Source organism: Nyctibius grandis, chromosome 4, assembly GCF_013368605.1.
Source record: "Nyctibius grandis isolate bNycGra1 chromosome 4, bNycGra1.pri, whole genome shotgun sequence".
NCBI classification, from domain to species: Eukaryota; Metazoa; Chordata; class Aves; order Nyctibiiformes; family Nyctibiidae; genus Nyctibius; species Nyctibius grandis.
Window position 1 is genome coordinate 24,626,858 of NC_090661.1, and position 17,425 is coordinate 24,644,282.

Sequence of the window (17,425 nt, forward strand, 5' to 3'; positions counted from 1 at the left end):
ATGAGTCATTATGAGTCACAACGGTAAATCTAAACCCTGATCCCTCCAAAACACATAATCTAATCCTGCATAATCTGTATACTTTGGTTTTACCTATTTATTAATGAGGAAAATAACACTTATTTGCTTAATACATAAGGCCACTGAGACTAAAGGGTAAAGTTGAGATACTTACTTCAACATATTTTGCCTTTTAAAGTAGTGTCCAAGGGGAGACTATTCCAACTAATTAATCTTGTACTCCCTGAAGTCTGGTGAAAATGGGCCTGCGTTGTCTCATTACCTCTGCTTCAGCCCTCAGAGCCACCTCAAGGTGGTTATGACTGCTCCGCAATACATCATGAGAAATGGTTCTATGCCCTCATGGGGCTCCAAATTATGGTGATAAAAGCTGTGTTAGAACAGGCAGTCATACATTGAGATGCCTAAGGTAGCTGTCCCTGCTCTAACAAAAGGAGAGTGAAAAGGCAATAAACTAACAACTACCACAGAGTTTTCTCTCTCTGATGTTCAGCAGCTTTAGGGCACTTTAATTGTTGCCTTTAGATTTCCCCAGATGCTGGTTTACCATTCCAATTAACCTGCCTCAATTTTTAATGATAGTGTCATGTGACAGAATATAAACCCTAGTTATGCAGTTTTCAGCTTGCTTAAAACCTTGGGGGTAGGTATAAAAAGACAAGATTTTTTGTCCCTTGACGGCTCCATTTCTCTCCCTAGCAATATGATTTAAATTACAGGCCATTATACCATATGCAGTACTGTTCCAGGGCTCAAAACACTTTTCCTGGACCACCAATGAGAAAGATTTGTTGAACCCATCCATCAGCTCATGACACTTGCAGTCATTCCTCTTTCAAATGTTAGAATCTGTGCTGTTCTCTGGCTCCTCTTGGACTGAATTTCATTGATTTTGTTCAGTTCCTGTCTCTAATCTTTGTATGTCCACATGTTTTAATGATATGCCAAAAAGTTCCCAGCAGGATATGGAACTGTACCTCCTTTTGGAGCTTTCAATAAACTTCTGATCTGTAAAGAAACTCCAAGGTAAATGTAGAAAGAGAAGACAGTAAGGATTAAATTTAGGCTCTCTACAAGATAAATACACAATAAAGCTGTTTATCTCTGCCGCTAGGCATCTTATCAACTTGATTAGTAGATGGCTTATATCCTTGCTAATCTTTTACTTTGAAAGGATAGGATTTCTCAAAGCTAAATATTAAAAAAAACCCTCTGGCTTTTATCTCCTTGACATTTCTGGTCAAGGACTTCCTTTACAGATAGATGCTCGATCACTCCAGACCTATTCACTTATGCTCTGTGGAAGAGGGAAGAACAGAGAGGACAGTTGTTTGTACTAATTGTTGTAACATTAAATTTTACTGTGCATATTAGGATTCTTTCAAGATTCCCAATAACCTGGATCAGGGTCTGTGCAACAGGAAGGTCACTAGCTGTTGTACTGGCAGCTGTGCTCAGATCTTTTTTAGTAAGAACATAGAAAAGAACACAATTTCTTCAAGGTATGCATAAATCCCATTAGCATGGTCAGTTGGCCACACTGATGGTAAATCAGTGATTAAGCCTGCCAAAACAGTGATAGTCTTTTGTCAAGGCAGTCCTTTTAATGGAAGAAAGACACTATGCATGGCCTGAATTTTGTTAAAGTGGAATGGCATTTGTTAAGGACAACCTGACATAAGATCAGAAAATCCAAAATGACTCTGCTACGCTTTTGTTGGCTTCTTGTAAAGCCAGTAGAAAAGGTTACGTGCCCACATAAGTCTGTTATTGACGAAAATAAAATATAGGTTACAATGGAAACAAATGTTTAAGTGCCTAAAATAGCTGCACCTGTTGTCACCTTAATCCATTCAGAGGAGCTAATTTTGCATGTATGGAACTAAGATAAGAACTTGCCAGCTATTTCACACCCAGCTGATACATATTCATTCCTGTGACCGTGGCAGCCCTCAGGCTTCTCTAACAGTTATACTCTCTGGCACAGAGCAGCACTGGAATTAGAGCTGTGAAACAGTGCTAAAAGCACCTATTTGCATGTCTTGACTTATCACACTCCCAAGTTCTGGCCCATTCTGTAGCGAAATGGGGTTAACTTCCAGTGTAAGAAAAGTTCTCATATGTTTTAAATTCCAAAAGCAATATACTGAAGATGGCTGCAACTGAGAGGCCTTTACAAAGCTGATCTTCTATCAGTTTGTGAACCATGCTGTGTTTAAACCACCCACACTTGCAAGTCTTTTTTTTATCATGTTTGCACAGGCATGATAGAATTTACAAAATCCATTTATAGACCATTTGTCCTGAAATGTGTTCTTTACACCTTGTTTTGACTGACAGTTCAAAAAAAATGTACATCACTGTGGAACAAAGAAGAAGGACAATCTTTTCATGAAATGAATGAATAACATGACCTAGTTTCTAAGTGTATGAAAATGGGGAGATTAACACCCTCCTGCCTTCCTGAGGTGTTCTCAGGCTTTATAAATCAAGAATGTGCTATGGAAATGTCAAATATTATGTGGGATGCTGCAATATAGATAAAGCCACCCAGTTAGTTATATATACCTGCAGGCTAACTGTTGTTTCTTTATCAGAAAGTTTCTGAGATGTCAGTATCTGAAGCCAAAATCTGTCCACATATTACTTCTACAAAGCCAATGAGCCCCTTCAGAAGTTAATGAGCTATTCTTGAAGATTTTCCTTAGCAAATGCAAGACTTTGTTACTTTAAAAAGTAGCTTTTTTTTTTTAACCTCTGGAACTGACATATGTGAGGTAAAAATACAATAAAAACAATCCACTTCAGTTTTCCCAGAAAGTAAAATCACCATGGTCAATCCATAGATAGGACCAAAAAGAATATATCTATATTAACTGAAAAGATAAGCTCTAAGCCTCTTATTTGACAAGATTTTATGCTAGAAAGTAATGCCTTTGAAAATACCTTCATTATGACCTTGAATAGTCAATGTTTGTATTATTTAGAGATATTGACTAACTGTTTAGCTATGTACATCCAGAGGCTAATGCCCAGAAGTCATGGGTGCATACAAAATATCTATTTAAAAATCAAGCTAATTTTAGCTATAGAAAATCCAGAACGACCAAATGCAATGATTTTTTAAAACAATCCTTTTTACGGCTGGAGATCAACTTAGTTGTAATAGAAAACAACCTGAGGAAAAAAGATGCACTGTAAGCTAATTACTACTGTTATCATTAAATTTTCTGAGGAAATATTGACGGGTTTGAGTAATCTTCACATACCTGTCAAATGAGGTCCTTTACTTACATGTGCTTTTTCCTTGAAAAATTGTAGGGCTCACTGGTAAGCCCTGGCTTATTATTGAAATATACTGACAGAATCTGTGTAGTTGCTAGTTTCTTTTCCAGGCAATTGACTAATTACATCAAGTCTCCTGAATTCCTCATAGACCAAAGGCTTTGGAGAACCCATTTAACTATTGTGCATATTTTAGTTTCCTAATCTATTGACCAGCATAGTAGCATTAATTTGCCTCTACAGCCTTCTGTTGATTTGATTCACACCTGCCTTGTAACCCCTGAATAAAAGGGCCTTTTTTTTATGAAGAGAAGGCATCATCAATTTTCTAAAGAGCAGAGCTAAGTTCTTCCAAGATCCAGTTTTTTATTTTCTGTACCAGCACTAACTTACAGAACCATTTTTAACTCTTCCAGGACTGATCTATGGTAATCTCCTCAGTACACCTTAATTCGGAGAACTTTCTGACTGTGTCCAAAGGGCTAAATCAAAACCAAAGGCTCAGCTGTGCCTTAGCATCATAAAAGTACAAACAAAACCCAAATCCTACCTATAGTCCTCAGTCTGTTTAGGCTATTTTCCTTTCCCTCCCCCCTAAACCTTCCAAGCCTTGCAAAATCAGCTAGAAATACTGCTAGAAGAAAACAGAAAAGCTTTGTTACCTCCCTCTTGGCGTAAAAAGTTTAATTATTTTTAAAGTATAAAAAATAAAAGCTCCTCAATTCTTGATGCCATTCCTGCTAGCAGCTCTAATGCTCTTTCACTTAATACTGTATTGTTAATTATCAGTCTTTAATATGGCACCTCAAAGGGTGAGCTTAATAGTTTTACATTACAGCATCCTTTCAAAGACTAAAAGGGTAATGGCACAGGCATTTTATGAAGACTTATTAAGCAACCTGCAACAGATAACAGCAGCAGAACAATTAGCTACATTCATCAAGACCACCTGAACAAGGAACAGCATGTCAGATACATTTGTATCCACATGAAAAGAGAATATAAATCTCAATATGTACGTTTAGAAGACTGGTTAGATTTTCATGCCTTGATAGTGTTATATTTTACTCTCATTCTACACTGTGATGAGCTGTTGGCATGGAGTTCTTTCTTTCAGTTCTTGGAATCTAGCCAGGTTTTTTTTGCAGTCAGGTGTCTCCTGGCCTAGTGATAGTAGAAAAGCTATTCACTACAATAGTGTTCTAGCAAGGGGGGAAAAATGCAAGTACACTAAAGAGAAGCAGTTGCAAACAGGACCTGACAGAGCTGGGATCAGTTAAGAAAGTCTGTTATTCATGAATCTTGTGAGTCTCCAGGTTTTCCCTCCTTTCTAAAACACAATAGTTAGGAATAGAAAATCAGTATTGACGTTTCCAAGCCACAGCTCACCCTGTAACCATTAAAAACTTAATCACTTTTGCATCACACCCAATTACAGGTAGACTAATAAATGGAAATACACTTAATGGTAGTGGCAATTTTTTTAAGAGCACCTGCACTTACTGATGTGAGACACTGAGGCAATCTATGTTGAAGTCCTTGTTCACCACAGACTTCCTGTAAGACTAAGCAAATAACTTTGAACTTCAGTTGCCTGTCTGCAAAGTGAGGACATTGAAGGCTAGTGATAGATGAGAAATTGCACTATTCTAGTTGCGGTCATGTCAGTAAGAAACTGACGTGCGGAAAACACTTTACAACCGTCAGTGTTGTAAGGTACGTATGTTTATTCAGCGCTGGGCAGCACGGGTGGTAGTCCCACCAAAGTCGTGCGCACCTTCGCAGTAATTCAGCTTGTATTTATGTAGCAAAGTGTTACATATTCATCATTTCAAGGACGCCTATACATATTCATAACTTTCCCTGAGAAGGCGGTCTTTATTATAATAAGTTCCAGGAGATCATTTCCATAGTCTCCGCCTTTAACTCCTCCTTGTTGTGCACGTGCAGTTCCTCCTGGTGGTCGTGGGCCGGGGTCTCAGGGATGAAGGCCGTATATCTTCCTCGCTGTGCACTTCTCACCTTTCCTTCTTGCACAGGTGTGGTAACATCTTGGCTCTTAGTCAAACTGCAAGACCAGCTCTAGCTGGGTTTTGCACAACCTTAATGTTCTGCAACTTGTTCTATTGAGATGTGCTTAGGCAGTTAATTTACGCATCAGGCTGATAAGATAAAGAATTTAAAGAATTTCTCAACCCCTGGTACAGCTCACAGGCAAAGAATTTCTCAACCCCCAGGACAGCTCACACCCAGATCAAATAGCAAGTAAAAAAGAAAAAAGCGTTATATTCCTTATCAAAACTCCTATGGTCATCCAGAATAAGTTTTAGAATGGTAGGCTTAAGTTGTTTTTCCCAAATATGTCAGATTCATCACAGTTCTTCAATGTCCTTAAACAAATACTAAATTTACCTTTGAAGTAAACTTATGAATAGGTCTGTAGTACTTACTGACAGACTAATAGTACATCTACTTTGCCAACTCCAACAGTTTCAACAAAAAGCCTATTAAACTCATGACACCTACCATCATATTTGCCTCTGAAATAGCAGTGTAGTAAGTATGAATATTATGAAGAAGAAATTGGCTATTCCAAAGTAGCCAAAGTTACCTTAGTAACCTCACTGGGAAAACCATTTTAATAAGGAGGATTATTTTTACAACTCAGTACCTGGAAGGCAGCACCAAAGCATTGTTTCTAATAATGTTTATTTAATAAGGTAGCTGAACAAGCTTTAAGTAGGATGCTCAGCTATCTCAGTGATTTTAGTGTGATTTGTACTAAAGTATGTAAACATCTTAAAATTTCATCTCAGTAGCTATTTTTAGCAATGTTGAATATCCGAAATGACCAATTCAAGTAGCAATTACTTGTCACTGACTTGCACAGGTCACACAGCAAACCAGTGTCAGAAATGAGAAAACAGTTCAAAGATCTCTGATCTCACCACAGTCTAGTGATATTCCATATAAGAGTAAACATTACATGCTACACAAATACATGAAGGGCATAAATATCTTCCTTATCAAAATGGAGAAATAGCTGAACAAGAAATATCAATCTGAAATAAAGAAAGCACCATGGAGACATTAATGTGTGTCATTTACTTTAATTAGTAGGTGGCTATCTGCTGTTCTAACAGAAAAGTCAGTTCAACAAAATAGAATGAACCTGCTGACTCCCTTGGCAGAGCAGAATAACTTTCTTAAAAGGATATAAAGTTCAGCACAAAGAAGGCAAAGACAAAAATCATAAGAAATGCACCCTCAACAAAATGTTCAAGTAAACTACAAGGTGGATACTGTACAAATATAATTATTTGAGTTTTCAGACACCTTCCCTGCATCAACAGCCCTAGAAGAATCAAAGCTGGGAAGTGCTTGCTAACTTTGCTGCAGATGACATCCCTTTCATTAAATATTTTTAAGATGGTTTTTAATTTTTTAAACAGTCCAGGACATTCCTTCAGCGCGTTGACAATAACTTTTTGACACAGGTGATGGAGGAGCCAACGCAGAGAGGTGCGATGCTAGACCTTGTGATAATAAATAACGAAGGTCTTGTTAGGGATGTGAAGGTGGGGGGCAGCCTCGGCTGCAGTGACCATGAGCTGGTGGAGTTCAGGATCCTGCGTGGAGGGAGCAGAGCAAGAAGTAGGATCACAACCCTGGACTTCAGGAGAGCTGACTTTAGCCTCTTCAAGGACCTACTTGGGGGTTTCCCATGGGATCAGGCTCTAGGAAGTAGGGGGGTCCAAGAGAGCCAGTCAATATTTCAGCATCACTTCCTCCAAGCTCAAGATCAGTGCAACCCTATGAGTAAGAAATCAAGCAAAGGGGGCAGGAGACCTGCATGGATGTGCAAGGAGCTTCTGGCAAAACTCAAACAGAACGAAGTCTACAGAATGTGGAAAAAGGGACAGGCAACTGGGGAGGAATATAGGAACGCTGTCAGAGTATGCAGGGATGCGACGAGGAAGGCTAAGGCCCACTTGGAATTAAATCTCACAAGGGACATCAAGAACATCAAGAACGGCTTCTTCAAGTACATCGGTAACAAAAGGAAGACTAGGGAAAATGTGGGCCCGCTACTGAATGAGAAGGGTGCCCTGGTGACAGAGGATACAGAGAAGGCGGAGTTACTGAATGCCTTCCTTGCCTCAGTCTTTACTGCTAAGGCTGGCCTTCAGGAATCCCGGGCCCTGGAGGTAAGATAGAAAGTCTGGAGAAAGGAAGACTTTCCCTTGGTCAAGGAGGATCAGGTTAGAGATCATTTAGACAAACTGGTTACCCGCAAATCTATGGGCCCCGATGGGATGCATCCACAAGTGTTGAGGGAGATGGCAGATGTTATTGACAAGCCACTCTCCATCATCCTTGAAAGGTCATGGAGAACAGGAGAGGTGCCTGAGGACTGGAGGAAGGCCAAGGTCACTCCAGTCTTCAAGAAGGGCAAGAAGGAGGATCCAGGAAACTACAGGCCAGTCAGCCTCACCTCTGTCCCTGGAAAGGTGATGGAATAGCTCATTCTGGATGCCATCTCTAAGCATGTGGAGGAAAAGGAGGTTATCAGGGGTAGTCAACATAGATTCAGCAAGGGAAAATCATGCTTGACCAAACTGATGGCCTTCTATGATGATGTGACTGGTGGGGTATATGAGGGGAGAGCAGTGGATGTTGTCTACCTTGACTTCAGAAAGGCTTTTGACACAGTCTCTCGTAACAACCTCATAGGAAAGCTCAGGAAGTGTGGGTTAGATGAGTGGACAGTGAGGTGGATTGAGAACTGGCTGAATGGCAGGGCTCAGTGTGTTTTGATCACCAGCACTGAGTCTGTAGTTGAAGGCCTGTAGCTAGCAATGTTCCCCAGGAGTCAGTACTGGGTCCAGTCCTGTTTACCTTATGCAGCAATGATCCGGATGAAGGAGCTGAGTGTACCCTCAACAACTTTGCTGATGTCATAAAACTGGGAGGAGTGGCTGATATACCAGAATGCTGTGCTGCCATTCAGCGAGACCCGGACAGGCTAGAGAGTTGGGCAAAAAGGAACCTAATGAAGTTCAACAAAGGCAAGTGTAGGGTCCTGCACCTAATATAAAACCATGCACCAGTAGAGGTTTGGGGGTCTACCTTCTGGAAAGCAGCTCTGCAGAGAAGAACCTGTGAGTCCAGGTGGACAACAAGCTCACCATGAGCCCCCAATGTGCCCTTGTGGCCAAGAAGGCCAATGGTATCCTGGGGTACACTAGGAAGGCTGTGGCCACAGGTTGAGGGAGGTTATCCTCCTCCTCTACACTGCCCTGGTGAGGCCACATCTGGAGTACTGCGTCCAGTTCTAGGCTCCCCAGTTCAAGAAAGACAAGGAACTACTGGAGAGAGTCCAGCAGATGGCTACGAAGATGATTAGGGGACTGGAGCATCTCTCTTACAAGGAGAGGCTGAGAGAGCTGGGTCTGTTTAGCCTGGAGAAGAGCAGACTGCAGGGGATCTTATCAATGTTTTCAAACACCTTAAGGACAAGTGTCAAGAGGATGGGGCCAGACTCTTCTCAGTGGTACTCAGGGACAGGACAAGGGGTAACAGGCACAAACTGAAACACGGGAAGTTCCATCTAAATATGAGAATAAACAACTTTACTTTGAGGGTGATAGAGAACAGGCTGCCCAGGGGCGTTGTGGAGTCTCCTTCTCTGGAGATATTCAAACCTGCCTGGACATGACCCTGTGCAATATGCAGTAGGGAACCTGCTTTGGCAGGGGCTTGGACTAGATGATCTCCAGAGGTCCCTTCCAACCCTAACCATTCTGTGGTTCTGTGAAAAAGCAAAGAACTCTGGTAAAACTAAGTGTTTTACTTGCTAAGAACTTCAGGTAATTGTACTAGGAATGTAAATTAATATTCTAAGAATTCCTAGTTTATTATCTTTATTCTCAGTATCTTTCCTTAAGATTTTATCATACTGGAAACATCATACTGGTTGGAAACCACAGCTACATATATGTATTAAACAGCTACAGGTCCAGAATGCAGACAGTAGCCACAGCTTACTGACTTCTTTTCAGTATGAAAGTTGCCTGCCAATGGAAACACACCAATTTTAAGACTTTGGCCTTACAGCACCACATCATGAGAAGTGCTTGCTCATCTGCTTTTTGAAATTCACCCTGTGAAAGTAGATGCATTACTTACACATTCTGTTTTTAGTCTTTGCTCTTCTCAGTCTTGGATTCAAGAACTCCAGTGCTTCAATTTACATTTCTGTAAGGAATGTTAATATTCTTTTCTGTTTTTTCTTATTTGTATGTTTTTTAAACTGTAAACATATACTACAATATGAATTATTTCTCTTGTTATCCACAGTAGATTCTGTTTGTGCTTGGAGTAAAACAATGAAATCAGGACTATCTCCCTACAGTGAGTAGTCCAAAAGTTCAACTTTCAATGAGATGGCTATAGTTATCTACTTGGTGTAGGCTCTTGAACTTCATCCAGGAATTACAAAGGGGAGAGATGAGAAGAGAGGATGAGGGGAGCAGTCCGTGGAGTCACTGGGGAATCTCTTTATTGAGTTACATGATTTACTTATAGTACACATAGGTATCCCTGTCAGGAGGATCAGATATCTCTGAGACAGCACCTGGGAAGACTGTCAGGAAAAACTAAAAAAACAAAAAAACCCAAAAAACCACCAAGAAAAAAGTTAGCTTTCAGGTTGACTCATGCAATTTTCCAAATCTTAAGCAAGACAAACACTGAATAGATTTAATGGAGCTGAAAACAAATAGGTGCAATTGCATATCTTTTAGGATGAGGGAGAAGTTCCTACCTAGTTGCAGAGGAAATAAGAGAATGTAATGATGCCTTAGTGGCTGAAGGCCCCAAAAAGTGTTATCACAGCAGGGATGGGGTGGGAGAGGGAATCAATTGACTTAATCTGACTTTAATTAATTCTATAATGAGCATATCATTTAACCCTCCTGCAGTACAGAACATATTAATTATGAGTACAAGAACAAAAACAATAAAATTAAAGCAAAATTAGAACTGTAATTTCCTTTCCTTAAAGTGCTAAATGGAGAAGGAATAATAAAGCTCATAGCTTTCTAGCTGGTGCCTGATTAAAAAGAAACCATACAAAAATCCTGAACATAATTAGCTAAGCATACAGCACATTATTTTTTCTAATTTAACCTTTTCTCTTTGCTTTGGGTTTTTTTTTTGGACACAGATTTCATTATCTCAAAAAATCTCACATTTCAGCCCCTGCTGAAAATGTCAGTCTTGCTTCAGGCAAACAAAGTAATGAGATGCAAAGGGCCTGTATACATACAGAGAAATTGAAGAGGAGATATTACAGGATGAAAATATTTTACAAGTGTTTATTAGTTTGGTACAGTTTAAAAGCCCAGAGAATAGATTTGGCTAATTGAATAGTCTCACGAGTCTTCCAGATCTAGAGAAAAGAGCTTTGCAGCATCTTATTCTTGTTTAATTTCTTAAGCTCACATAGCTAACAAAGATCAAAAATAGGCACATTTTACAGACAACTGGTGTCTTCAGTTACATCAGTCTCTTGTATTAAGATAATATCTGTCCAGAGGTCATAGTATATTCCTCCTTCACCCACCCGTTGTCTATGTTCAACAGCATATTTTTTTGCTCTGCTTCTTCCCCTTTAATTATAAACAAGGATGCCTAACTTCTGGATGATGTAGTAAGCATGGATTCTGTTGGAATGTGTCACTGATTCTGCTGTGCAGCTCTATGAATAATTTCTTACAGATGGTATTTCCTGTATAAATGCTTTGTATTATTACTTAACTAATAAATGTCACCTTAAATATCACCAAGGAAGCAGAAAACCTTTCTTGCACAGTCACCTGTCAGCCTGCGCAATATTGTGACAAAGCTCTGGTTTTCTAAGTAGCTACTCAAATTTCTGCAGTAACAACTAGGACAGAAATGAACTTTCCCAAACTAGTTTACCTGTGGCAATGTTAACACCTACCACATCATAACTATTTTTTCCCCAGCATAATTCTCCTCCTTCACAACTCCTCACAAGTAATGAGACTCCTAATTTTCAGTGAAACAGATTTATGATACGTAACACCAAACTCCAGTTCAGCAAAAAAGAAGCAGAATACATACACACTTGCCAATTTGTCCCAACATTCAGTAGTGGATGACTGAATGACTTTTCTCACATGCCCATTAATCTCATGTGTGACCCTGCAATCTACATGTAGATTAAAAATTATTGTCCCCTCACACATCCCTGTTAGCAATTTTGTTATTTCCACTTTAGAGCTGTTTGACTACTGTGTTACTAACGCCATTAGCTCTGCTGCTGGAGCATACTGTCATGCATGCCATAAAGTTTCATACACGTATGGCATTACAAGCATGACAATTTGACATCTGCTCAATTTAAAGCATATTTACAGGGGATTACACAAGACAGGAGAGTTTATCCATTTTCTTCCAGAGATTAGATTTGCTAGGCAAAGCCGAGAATAAATGTATCCTATACATAGGGAAAGGCTGTCACTTGTTTCAACAAGTCAACATAGAGTTGTTTCCTGACAGCACTGTCTGCTTAAGCTATGTCTGTGTAAGGCTGCTGAAAACAAAACAGCTAATTACTATCTACATGCAATGCAGAGTTCTCATCTAGAAGATATAGTATCAAAGTAAAAGCAGCTTTGTATTTCTACTTACCATAGCACACTGTGGTAATAGCAAGACCTCCTTGTTCTGTTTTGTACTGTTCAAAGTAATTTGTAAAGTCATTCCCCTTGTTTCTTTTCCTACAGTGTTGAAACTGAGGCACAGAAAGGTCATCTTCAGTAGGAGAGATTATCTCCTTACATCCAGTGAACCACTATAGCTATTCAGCATTACTTTTCTAGTACTCATTGCATATTGGTTGACAAACTTCAGGCTTCAAAGTTCAAAGAACATCAGAATATGAGCATCTAAAGCATGGACAAACCTTGTGGTTACAGGAAAAAATGTGTTGCTCCCCAAGAATAACAGACTTCCTTCTGCAATGCCTGGTAATTACTCCTTCTAGCTACAAGTCTGTCCTAACTGTTTCTGAATGCTAGCAGAAAAGGGCATCGAGAGTACTTTCATTATCACTATTTTGTATGATACGTTTCCTATAAGCTGTATTTCAGACAATTTAAAATGGTATAGACAGACTGTGAAAATAATCGGATGAAATAGATGTTAAAAAGAAATAAGCTGCAAAGCAATGTAATTGTTTATGTCATGCTTAGATAGCTCTTGTTAATGAAGTCCACAACCACCTCAAAGCTGTTAATGAACTTTGCAATTTCATTGCAAGATAAGGAAATATTATCATCCCTATTTTACAGACATGATTCCACACCAGGAAGATTAGATACTTACATATGTTTACCCAGAACATTTGAGGTAGACCAAGTAATACCTCACCTAAAGACTCTGTGTTATGCTTAGAGAGGAGTTTTAGAAATACAAATCAGGGATCACAAAATAGGTTTCCACAGCACACTAACCTCCTGTAACTGCCATCCACATTGTATTATTTGGATGTGGCCTCTCTTGTTTCTACTCCTTCCAGTCTTCTAAGTACATTCTCACAGAAATTAATGGCCTCAACATATGTCTAGCACTAGAGTGGAAAAGGGGATCCTGAATGAAGCTAGCGATAGTATTCAGTACATATGGAAGTCTGAAGAGCTAGGATTTTGAAGATGAAAGGAAGATGCAGGAATGAAGGCAAGAGGGAGTAAAGGGAATGAGAGTGCTCACAGTGCCAACTCCAAACACAGGACAAATGTAAAAAAAAGAGATAAAATAGGGTAAAAATGTAATAGATATATAATTTTTTTAAACCAATTTGCTTGTGTCAGTGTGTTACATTACCTGCCTGCCAACAATGACTGGTGGGTGTTTGCAAGTCTAGATAAACTTGTGTTTTACCATTTTTATTTTAATGCTTTACATAACAAAACTTTGTTATGATAATAAGCCTAAGGTAAGCAGCCCACAATATTCCTTTGTTCCCTTCATGCTACGTCAATTTAGTACTCCCCACAAGACAGTCACATACACAATGTCATTATATTTCTCACCACAGCTTGGGTCACTCAGTCATTTTCAGGAAAATCCTTACCACGGAGTACACAGAGCTAAGCGTGCTTTATGCTTGCTCTGAGATTTGAGATATTACAGAACATATTCCAGGCATGCTTTCAACAGACTCACACAGGCTTTGCTTTGTAGTGTAACTGCATGTATATTTTATGTATATAGAAACATATAGTGGTGAATAATTCAAAGAGCAGGATACACTTGCTGCAAGAGAGACGTGATGTTCTCATTTGATCTGCTTTGGTAAAATTATTTTCCATCACAAAATTTGCAGCAATGATGTAAAATTTAAATATGTAATCCTATGAAGAGACATCAGCATGTGTTTTTCTTTGAAAAATACTTAATTATATCAGTTTAAAATCATGACACTAAGGCCAAAATTATTTAAATTATGTTTAACATGGGCTAGGAAGCTTTTGCAAAAGTTAATGCTTTTTCAGCATCCTGTACACACTATATACTCTATGTACTTTTAAGTGCAAGCCCAGTTATAAAACCTAGTCTATAAAAATATTATGGAACTCTATTTCCCCAATGGTTCTGTGTACAGTTTGGCTAAATTTAGAAGTCAGAAGATGCGCAGACATGCACACATACGCAGACACTATAACTAACTGCGCCGCAAATTCTGTATAATCACTTAGTCCTTCTTCTATCATCCCTTCCCCCTTCAGCAAAGTAACAGCTGAAGGAGTTCAGCTGAAAATGGAGTTCCATTTTGCTGATAACTCATGAAACAGGAGGTGAAACAGCTGAGTCTCTAACCTGGAATTAAGATTCAGTGACTGCTGTCAATATTAGATACATTAATCGTTACCTCTATTCAGTAATCTCATGGGACTTTTAAGGGCAGCTAAAGAAAGAAGGCTTGTAAGGTATGTGTACAGATATGAATTCTTTCTGGTTGCATTTCTGGTTGACTAATGTGAGCTAGCTCTGGTCCAGTAGCCATATACAGCCATATTATCAGAACACTGTAGCCAGAATATGCATTTCCTCTGCTGTATTCTAACAGGGTACTTAAAGACTGCAAATAAGATATATTTGCTCAGACACTGTACAACATATGACTCCTTGATGAGAGTTAGGTTACACCTATCCACTTTGACTTTTGAGCAGAACAAACTAATGCATGTGTATTTGCCAAGGTAAATCTGCACACAAGTTTCATAGGACCAAATTGAAAGAATCATTATATTCCTTTAATCTAAATGCATAACACAGACAATAGAGTTTTAGTAAGTGTTTGCTACATCATTCACATATGTTGTGAATGGTTGTGTGATAATGAGTCTTTCTAGGATGCTATCCAGTTTTAGCTTAAGAAAAAAGGAAGAATATTTCCTGCATGGTTACTTCCCCAGTAAAACTTTAACACCATACCACCCATGACTAAAAGCCCGAAGCCTTAGTTCCTTTATTCTTGTACTGGTTAGATTAAAAGCACTTCTATCAGAAATAGGTCTCATACAGGTACTTACATCCTGTGGTCAACTCGCCACTTACCCCTTAACCTGTGTTTACTAGCAGAAGGCCATTATCAACAGGGACTGAAGATAAATGGTCACTACCAGCAATCAAGAGAATAATATCCTCCCTACGCCTAAGTAAAACAAAAGTTACAAGTGGTTTTGAAAGAAGTTATCATACAAGGCATTCTGTTTGACCAGATTCTCCATCATCACAGTAAAGACTAGATCCATATTGCACCTGGTATTTGACAGAATTTGGCAAGCAACCTTGACTGTTCATCTGATCCCTGGCATCCACAAGTCTTCCACTGTACATTTTAGGTTTTAACCTGTGCTGCCTAAGCACAAACCCTTCCTTTCTTCCTAGCTATTACAAAGCCAGTAAAAGTGTGTAATCATACGTTCACAGTATGATCTTATTCTGAAGTCATTAGAGGTATCAGCAGACACAAAATCTTAGAATACAGTGCAGCTGAGTGAAATAGCTACAGACTCACTAAGGTCAGACCTCCCCAGCCCAGTACACTCATTAACAGCACCCTTGAAAATTACCAAGTGCTTAGAAATAACCTAGAAACTAAACATGAAAAGTGTTATTGAAGGACATATCACTTTTCTTAAACGTAAGAAGTTGTTCCAAAAATTACAGTTTCTAGTGTTATCTGATTTTAAAGGACCACAGAGATAAAAACCTTAAAGTTTCCCTCATCCAAAAAATTCCTATGGTTGGGAAGATATATAGGCTAGATCTTTATCCTAAATCTCTGTTACTGCTATCCAAACCTCATTAAACCACAATAGATAAGTCTTCATCTACTTTTGTGTACAAAATGTTTGCACATAGCTTATCTTTTAACCAGTCCATCTTTTATAGTCTCCCTCTATCTTTCTTCCTCAATCTCATGCTACCGTTCCACATTTTCTATACAACACTGACAGAAGAGGCCACAAATTAAAATATTTCCATTGATGCAGTTGCCATGTGATTCAGGTGCATGATCTTCCTCTGCAAATATAAAAGGACTACTCTTTTCTGTCACTATAATCCATTTTCCAGCCAAGACTTCCAAAATCATTGTTCTTTACTGAAGAACAAGTAGGAAAGGGTATCAAGAAAAGAAGTTCTGTATGGGATGCTTCTCCTTTGCCTCATAATTAATTCCACTGGGCTCGCATCCTTCATTGAAATTAATACCCCAAACAAATATTAAAGCTTTATGCTTGGCTTAAAAAAAAAAAAATTAAAAATCAATATCACAGAATCACAGAATCAACCAGGTTGGAAGAGACCTCTGGGATCATCGAGTCCAATCGTTGCCCTGACACCACCCTGTCAACTAGACCATGGCACTAAGTGCCATGTCCAGTCTTTTCTTAAACACATCCAGAGATGGTGACTCCACCACCTCCCTGGGCAGCCCGTTCCAATGTCTAATAACCTTTTCTGAAAAGAAATTCTTCCTAATGTCCAACCTGAACCTCCCCTGGCGAAGCTTGAGGCTGTGTCCTCTTGTCTATCGCTAGTTGCCCAGGGGAAGAGGCCAACTCCCACTTCACTACAACCTCCCTTCAGGTTGTTGTAGACTGAAATAAGGAATATCTTACTTTGTTCTTCACAAAGTGCAGACAATATGCTTTTGCAAATTGACACTCACTGTCAAACACCATTCTCCTGAGGCAAAAATCAAAACAATACAGCTGGATAGATGTACTTGAACTGCAAATGGAGTTTGTGTATCCAGGCACTATATAAATAGAGAAAGTAATCACTAAGTAGCAGAATGTCATATTAAACCTTGGAAGTCATTACAATTTATCCCTTCTCTTCCTGAAAAAAATGTATTGTCTCTGAAACACTAAAATGGCAAGTGTTGTTGGAACACATTTGTTTCTCTCTAAGAAGAGTACTGTAAAATCAACAGAACCAAATTATTTGGTTAAGAAAACAAGAGCTACCAAAAGAAAACAGCTGTCGAAAGACTTCATTCTCATTTCTGCTCCTCCCTCTGCCACTGTGCATTGCCCCGTGCAAGCCACTCCAGGCCCTGCACAGCCCCCTGGAAGGAGGCGCCCCACGGCAGCTGGGGGGGCCCAGCTCAGTCCTGCTCCTTCCCAATGCCACCCCTCACCTGCTCCTGCCCAATGCACACAGGGCCTCCCTGGGACCCAGCACCCTTGCTGGTCACCAGCCCCTGCCCTAGGAGAGATAATAGTGCCCTGGGCCAAGCTGAAATGGGGCTGCAGGGCCATTAAAGACAATTAGTGCCCCCGGCACCCTGGCACATTCCTTAGTTTGTTTCTCTGCCAGCCAGCTCTCCTGTTCAGTAGATAATTATACTCAAACAGCCTCAGAACCATGGACGAAAACAGCTCAATAGCTTTCATTATTACATTCCACCTCAATAAGTTGCTGTCATTAATTAGCAAAACAAAAATTATCACTACTGTGTTGTACACTAACACTAGGGTTAAATTCCTTTCTTCATGCTGCTGTCTGTTTC